The 8548-nt window shown below is 40.7% G+C and overlaps 1 protein-coding gene across 2 annotated transcripts in view; it reads right to left on the minus strand.

The window, feature by feature from the left end:
* LOC108361952 (uncharacterized) overlaps positions 1 to 8151 on the minus strand; it is a 67594-nt gene extending 59443 nt beyond the window's left edge. The window contains exon 1 of one of the 2 annotated variants that reach the window (XM_017614742.1): positions 7886 to 8134. The gene's annotated coding sequence lies outside the window, so the exon portion shown is untranslated. Of the gene's footprint in view, positions 1 to 7885 lie in introns of both variants that reach the window. The other variant, XM_017614743.1, reaches the window with a different exon arrangement.
* Between the last annotated feature and the right edge of the window lie 397 nt (positions 8152 to 8548).

The following is an 8548-nucleotide window of genomic DNA, read 5'->3' on the forward strand; positions in this document are numbered from 1 at the left end:
ATCTCCCAGAAATAGTCAGAAAAAGTCCGAAGTAGTCAGATTTAGTCCAAAAAGCGTTCCTTAACTCGGAAATGACAGCAAAAATGAGAGAGCAACAGTCAGTGAGAGTGACTCTCATCAGTCCGAAGTAGTCAGATTTAGTCAGAAGAATTTTTTCTGGCAAAATACTGAAAAGTGTCAAGCTCAACTGAATTTAAATTAACGGAAATTAAAGAATACGCAAAAAGTGAGAATAATCTAAAAAGTAAAAAAAGTGAATTGAAATTGGAAGGAGGCAAAAAATAATTGATATAGTAAGTGTTTATTGTGCTTGTGCTTGTGTGAATGTATTTTGTACATACATTTCCATTCTTATTTGACGTTAGCTTTGTTGTTGCCATTCTTTGGACTAAAAATTTGGTTTTTGCGTTCCTTTACTTTTCCTGTTATACTCTTTTAGTGAGCGCATTTTGCTTACGCTCTGGCATTTTGACACTTTTCAGATTTTAGTCCAAAAAGATAAGGAATGAACCTATTCAAACGTAATTGGCACACTAACACAATCACACTTTCAGCTCGCGTTTACTTGTGGTAGTGATCACATCTGCGCATATACACTCCTCGTCATTTGAATTGCACACTCTTTCAATCCTTAGGATATACAGTTTTCCTTTTGTTTATTTAATATAAATTTTTTGTAAAAATATTCTACGGGTAAATGCAATTTTAATTTTTTTTACAGATTAAAACTTAAAAGAAAATTTCTTTTCCATTTCTTGGGCAGCATTTTATATGATTTTTTCGTTTTTCTTGAGAGCTGGAAACAGTTCTTAAGAAAGGTCATATAGGAGTGTGCCATCCTAATGACCTGCAGTGAATAAGTTAATATTTTTAGAAAAATTTCGGATATGCAGTTTTGTAGCCAATTCAATTATAGTGTAATTAAGTGCAAGTTTCAAGTGACTCTAAAATAGCCCTGATTTTTGAAGTTTTTTTTTTTTATTTTTTATTGACGTTGTTGCGCATTTTATTCCACATAAAATTTTGTCGAGCATACTTTGTATGAGAGAAAATGCGCAGCACCATCACCAAAAAAAATTGTCAAAAATCACCGCTATTTTACAGACACTTGAAACTTGCACTTTATTGTACCTCTTTGTTGACATTTTTTTAGCTCTGTATAAAGTTTTAAAATCGGATGTAATGAATATTAAATAAATAAAATTAAAAATGTTAATACTCAGGATTAAAAGGTTGAACTATTCAAATGACGAGGAGTGTATGTGGCGTACGTTTGGGAGAGTGGGCCTTTTTACTCCAGAATGCGTGTGCAGAGGCTCTCATTGGTATACGTGTATTACTAAGATCCGTTGCCCCTTCATGTTTGCCCATGAGTTTCCCCTGATCTAGCCCGCGAAGTGGGCTCGCTTGCCCGTAAGGGCAAAAAAGCCCATACGGGCAAATGTGCCCATGTCTGTACTACAAGAATAAAATAAATGCCTGAAATATTTTTTGAGCTCGAAAGAACTAGATTCACATATCCGCTACAAACCATAACTTTATACAACACTTTAAAAATGCAACACATTTTTATCTTAATTTTGAACTTTTTTATCTGAATTTTTAGAAAAAGCAGCTAAAAATCGCCTTGATTTTTAACGAATTGATGTGGCACATTTTACCATATAAAAGTAAATTTCTTGTAGAATTACATGTGAAAGACCTTTTGCAAACAAAATTAACAAAATCAACGCCAGTTATTATAAATTGCACTTTTTATATGAAAAAAACGCAAAAGCCGCCAGAAAAAATCATTAAAAATCCTAGCAATTTTTAGCCGCTTAAAACTTGCACCTGTTTTAATAGAATTACATACCCAGAACTTTTTAAAATATTCAGACCAAAAAGTTCAACATTTAGATGAAAATTTGTTGAATTTTTCTAAGTTCTCGTTACGGATGAACCATATTTTTATAAAAAAAAAAAACATAGCAATGATGTTTGCACCAGCTTCCGAGAACAAGCGCTCGCTTGCCTCTGGTCGTTTGGCATAATACGAACAGAATGAATGAACGATGTCGATGTTTTTCACTTTTCTAGTCGATGGATCGACGATGTATCGTCCAGCAAAACATCGATGTTAACATCGATATTTTTGGACGAAACATCGATGTTTTGAAAACATCGGTGCATCGTTTGCATCCCTACTTTTCATGAGTTTCGCCAAACAAAATAAATAAAAAAAAACACCCGAAAATTTGTCATCCGCCCTTAGCAAATACATGGAAACCGAAAGTTAAAAGTGAGCCGGTTCGGGGAAAATGAAACTCATGATAAGGCTGATATATTGGCAATACCAAGCACCTCCATGTTTTTATTACACCTAGTTGCAACTAACAGAATAATAAACGCGACGCCGGTTTTTCGTACATTGTTCTCGCATTAATATTTCATTAAATCAATAAGTTTCGCGATTTTTTGTTACAAATTCAGTTAAAGTAAACTATAGTTAACATCTAGATACCAATATGTGTTCATTTAATGCATTTATTAACGTGAATTTTGTACAAACAAAGTGAACTAAAATCGAACGGTTTTTACGAATAACTTTTGAACGGCGAAAAAAAAATCAGTTTCGGCTTCCGGATTCTTAACGCTGGCGGTAATACGCGTCGTTTGATTACCTCTTTCGATTATTTTTCACCATTTTTCGGTGGGGACTATGAACTGCACCATATCCAGAAAAAACATTGTTGCCCTACAAAACAACTAAACTATAAAGCGGAAAAACGGGTCAGTAAATAAACCTAGTTCAAATTCAAACTGATATTAACTTAACTTCGTTTAAAGTGAGCACTGAAAAAGTGACCCTTAGTTTTTCTATAGCTAAATAGGTGAAAATTTCAGTGAAAACAAAGAAAAAAATACGGCGTCAAGGGGGCGGGGGTATTTTGATTAAAAAAGTGACGACCCCAGCCGCGCCCACTTATAGTTTTTAAGTCATTTGTTGTTAAAGTTGCGAAATTCACAAAATATGTTGATGCAAATTGCATCGATTTTATCATCCAAAAGTGCTTCAAATAGATAAATGTGACTTAAATGAAAACACTTTTCAGTAATATGCTATTTTTGCTAATTTAACCACGATAAAACATTTACAAAAGTAGTGAAGTAGTAAACATGCGAGGGTTGCAACTGAACACCGAAGTTGGTGCTGCCAGACGATTTATCATCACAATATTTACTTGCGTCTACAGTATTTTTGCGTAGAATTCCTTTCCGCGTAGGCGGCTTTCGGCCGCGCTTTAGGATTATAACCCTTACCGAATATAATTCTCCTTTTGGTGTGAACCAACTGGGGGTACCGCCCCAGTGATGTAGCCTCGGGAAAGGGTGAGGTAACTAGAATTCCCTTTCTGTGTGGTAAACCTGGGGCTGCCGCCCCAGTGATGTCTATTATGGTTACTGGTTACTGGCTCGCTTGTGGCTCTATTTTAAAAATTTAAAAACCTTAAAAAAGGGTAACCAGTAACCATAATAGACATCGCATTTATTATTCTGTTAGTTGCAACTAGGTGTAATAAAAACATGGAGGTGCTTGGTATTGCTAATATATCAGCCTTATCACGAGTTTCATTTTCCCCGAATCGGCTCACTTTTAACTTTCGGTTTCCATGTATTTGCTATGGGCAGATGACAAATTTTCGGGTGATTTTTTTTTTTTTTTTTTGCGAAACCCATGATAAGGCAGATTACTTTAAGAGAAGGTGATGCCAATAACAATAAATTAGTTCTACCCTTCTTCTTCGGCAACACCGTTTAGGTCGGCGAAGTATCTCAAAAGTTGTTCGTCCATAGGGCTACATCTGCTACGAATTCTTCTGCTCAGGGCTGGCATCGAGTCAAACCCAGGGCCAGAAACCTTCACCTGCTGTGTATGCCAGAGGCGACTACACCACAACTCCACCTCAGTCACGTGCAATGCTTCCAAGGGGTGGAGTCACCTCAGAGTCTGCTCAGGACTACGGACACATCGGCAGTGGGCCACATCCTTTGTGGCCCCCTGCTGCTCAAACAGAGCAGCCTCCACGGCTAACCCCAGTGCACCTGACCAGCTCAACACACACACCACAGCACCACAACATAACAATACAATAGAACACCACAACCACGACAGACCACATAACAGACACAATCGCACCACCACCCACACGCCGCCGCCAACAACTCCTGGTTCCTCCTACAATCTGCACGGTATGTCAGACCAGGATATTCCGTAATGTGACCTCAGTCAAGTGCAACACCTGCCTTGGTTGGTGCCACTTTAGGGCATGATCAGGTCTGCGCACCATGGACGAGGAACTTCGAGGGCCCATGTTGCGCTGCTCCGTCGCATACCCCTTACTGCGACGCCACCCCCTACCACCACAGGGCGGCAACCTCCACAGCGGCACACACAGCCAATGGCGGCAAGGCCACACACATCCTTCAAACCCCGTTTAACTACACGTCTCCCGATCCACGTGAAGCTCCTTCAATTCAACTGCAACGGACTTCAGAGCAAGATCGAGNTTCAAACCCCGTATAACTACACGTCTCCCGATCCACGTGAAGCTCCTTCAATTCAACTGCAACGGACTTCAGAGCAAGATCGAGGAGATACCCGTCTTCATGGGAAGGCATGGTATATTGATAGCTGCGGTTCAAGAGACGAAATTGCACAGCAATTCAACATTGTTGAATTGTGCCGGGTACAACGAGCCGGGTATCGCGAGCGAGATAATGGTGGTGGCTTAGCGTTCATCACGCACCACTCCGTGCAGTAGCGTCTTATTGAAGCAGACATCGACCGCAGGGATACCACCCTAGAATGTCAGGGCATCGCTATCCAGTCAGGCGATGTTGAGCTCGAAATATTTAATGTGTACATACCCACTGTCACCTGCTGCCCGGCAGGATATCACCCAGACATAGGTGCGCTCCTCAGAGGTGAAATCCGCATGGTAGTAGGTGACTTTAATGCGCACCACGCTCTTTGGCACTCAAGCCTGACAAACGAGCGTAGAGGAACTGACTTGGTTGGGCAGATAGACGATTCGACATTCTGCACAATGAACGACGACGCACCCACCAGGATTATGGGCAGCTGCTGCAGCTCGGAAGACATAACAATAGTCAGCGCTGGTCTGATAAACAGCGTATCATGGCGACCTATGCTGACTTTGTAATCAAACCATCTGCCCATAGTCATCTCGTTCAATAAACCAACCGACTTTGCTTCCGCGGAACACCGGACCTATACCAACTTTTCTAAAGCTGATTGGAAAGGCTTCGCGGAATTTACTGAGAGCACCTTCGCTGCGCTCCGCACACCAACCGACGTCCGCCTTGGTGAAAGTAAGTTCCGCAGGGTTGTCGCTGCTGCTGGAGCTCGCTTCGTACCGGCAGGATGCATAACGGACCCACGTCCAAATTTCCCTGCTGATGCGGCTGTTCTAGCCGATGAGCATTACAGCCTTCGTCAGGCCAATCCCGGAGATCCCCGTATCAGGAATCTCAACGCGGAGATTCGGCAACTAGTGAACGTACAAAAGCGGAGGAAGTGGGAAGAGTATCCGAAGACTTGTAACTCCACCTCTGGTGTGAGTAAGCTTTGGTCACCCGTGAGGTCACTGTCCAATCCGACGAAGCACACCGACATGGTCGAAATTTCTTTCGGCGATCATGCATCGTCGGACCCGGAGCGATGCGCGAGCTATTTTAGCCGGCAGTTCATACCGCATCCTCCGGTGGACAAAGCCAAGCGTCGAGTGACTAGCAGGCTGCACAAACTGCCAACGACTTGTGCCCGCCCGCCTTGCTTTCACTTGCGCTGAGGTTCAGGTGGCCATCGGGAAGGCGAAAGCCTCCAAAGCCATGGGTCCCGACGGAATATGCATGCTGATGCTGAAAAATTTGGGTCCTGCGGGGGTAGCGTACCTAACGGAGGTCCTNTGAGGTTCAGGTGGCCATCGGGAAGGCGAAAGCCTCCAAAGCCATGGGTCCCGACGGAATATGCATGTTGATGATGATGCTGCCAGACGATTTATCATCACAATTTTTACTTGCGTCTGCAGTATTTTTGCGTAGAATTCCTTTCTGCGTAGGCGGCCTTCGGCCGCGCTTTAGGATTATAAACCTTACCAAATAGAATTCTCCTTTTGGTGTGTACCAACTGGGGATACCGCCCCAGTGATGTAGCCTTGGGAAAGGATGAGGTAACTAGAATTCCCTTTCTGTGTGGTAAACCTGGGGCTGCTGCACCAGTGATGTCTATTATGGTTACTGGTTACCCTTTTTCAAGGTTTTTAAATTTTTTTAAATAGAGCCGCAGGCGAAAATTTTTAATAAAAAATCGCGCGATTTTTTATTCCAAATTTTCCTTTTTTAAATATTTTATATTATAAAAAATATCGACGCAGGCGTAAATATTTGCTTTTTTAATATTGTTTATTAAAAAATGCGAAAATATGGTTTATTATGTATTTTCCAAAGAAAAACATACATTTTTCTTAAAAAAATGGCCATAGTTAAAACTTTTTTAGAAGTTTGTTGTCTTAAAAAGCACATATTCAAACCTACCCTTATGTTGTGGAGACCATTATGAAATATAAGTTGAGTATTTTACTATCCGTAATTTTCGAACACGTGGTAGCACCCTTCTGTTCGGGTAATACAGCCATTTTGATTTGTTTGCTTGTTTACTTTGTTGAAGAAAAGTAGTGAAATGGTTAAACGCGTATTATTGTTAAAAAATAAAATAAAATACGGATGGGCTTTAGTAGACAGCCGCACCTTGTGTTTTAAGAAAACTAGGTGGAATTAACAAATGAAACTTGGTCAGGATGTTAAGGGAGGTATCCTCCAAAACATTACGACTAAAAAATATAAACAATATCATTGTTTATCAGTTATTTGTTGTTAAAATTTCTTAAGTTGTTCCACTTGATTTCCTTGAAAAAAGTGCATTTGTCACATACTTTCATATGTATAAATGAACATAACACTGTACTTAATACTTTACACACTTTTATTTTATTTTATCTGGTATATAAATCACCTTATTAAACTTTTATTGACTTGTAAATTACATTGAATTGCACCCATTGATTGGAAAAATTTATATTGGGGTCGATAGGGGTCTTAGTCCTGATCATAACCGTAATAGACATCTCTGACGCGGCAGCCACAGGTTTACCTCAAAGAAAGGAAATTCTAGTTACCTTATCCTTTCCCAATGATACATCACTGGGGCGGTAGCCCCAGTTTAGCACACCAAAAGGAGAATTCTATTTGGTATGGGTTATAATCCTAAAGCGCGGCCAAAGGCCGCCTACGCAGAAAGGAGAATTGTACTAAATGAAAATTCCGAATTAAAAATCCCCTTTTATTATTCAAAATTTTAGTCTGGCAGCACCAGGTTTGATGTTATTTTGCTTTCTTTTTCATCGTTTATACGAAAACTTTAACAGCAAATTATATAAGAACTATAAGGTTGCTAGAAAAAGGGGGGTATTTTTGAAATCAGGGGGTCTTATTCTACCCCCCTCATCCCACCTTTTTCTAGAATTTGCCGTCCGTCTACTAAAATTTTCCCTACAATACATTTATTGTACACAAATCACACGTGAACATTGAAAAGATCGTGCATTTATGCAAGTACAAGTGATATCTGCACTTTTTATATGAAAATTTGCTAAAAAAGTGAAAATAGTGAGAATTTATGTAAACATATCTGTTTCTTAGCATCCTCGTAAAGTTTCATGAGAAAATTCGTTATAGTTTTGCTAAAACACACACATGTCGATGTATACTGATTCAACCCCTAAATAGTAGTATGAAATGAAGCCATTCTCATTAGACTTACATGGAATTCCTTTCGTATTAGTTCTAGATATTGCGTTGAACTTCTATTTGTTTTAAAATCTTTGTACAGCTTGCTTTGCTCTTGTAATTCCAGAACATTCCTCTGTATCGTTATTTTCTTATTGCCAGTACTATGCAACTGATTCTATAAGTATTTCAGTTTTCATTGGAACACACTTTCGTTCGCTCAAACAGAGCAGCCTCCACGGCTAACCCCAGTCCACTTGACCAGCTCAACACACACACCACAGCACCACAACATAACAATACAATAGACCACACTGCAACAACGACAGACCACATAACAGACACAACCGCACCACCACCCACACGTCGCCGCCAACAACTCCTGGTTCCTCCTACAATCTGCACGGTATGTCAGACCAGGATATTCTGTAATGTGACCTCAGTCAAGTGCAACACCTTCCTTGGCTGGTGCCACTTTAGGGCATGTTCAGGTCTGCGCACCATGCGAGATTGGACGAGGAACTTCAAGGGCCCATGTTGCGCTGCTCAGTCGCATACCCCAACTGCGACGCCACCCCCTACCACCACAGGGCGGCAACCTCCACAGCGGCACACACAGCCAATGGCGGCAAGGCCACACACATCCCTCAAACCCCGTTTAACTACAAGTCTCCCGATCCACGTGAAGCTCCTTCAA

Source organism: Rhagoletis zephyria, unplaced genomic scaffold, assembly GCF_001687245.7.
Source record: "Rhagoletis zephyria isolate East Lansing unplaced genomic scaffold, Rhagoletis_zephyria_1.1 Rzeph_scaffold_00888, whole genome shotgun sequence".
In the NCBI taxonomy this organism is placed as follows: domain Eukaryota; kingdom Metazoa; phylum Arthropoda; class Insecta; order Diptera; family Tephritidae; genus Rhagoletis; species Rhagoletis zephyria.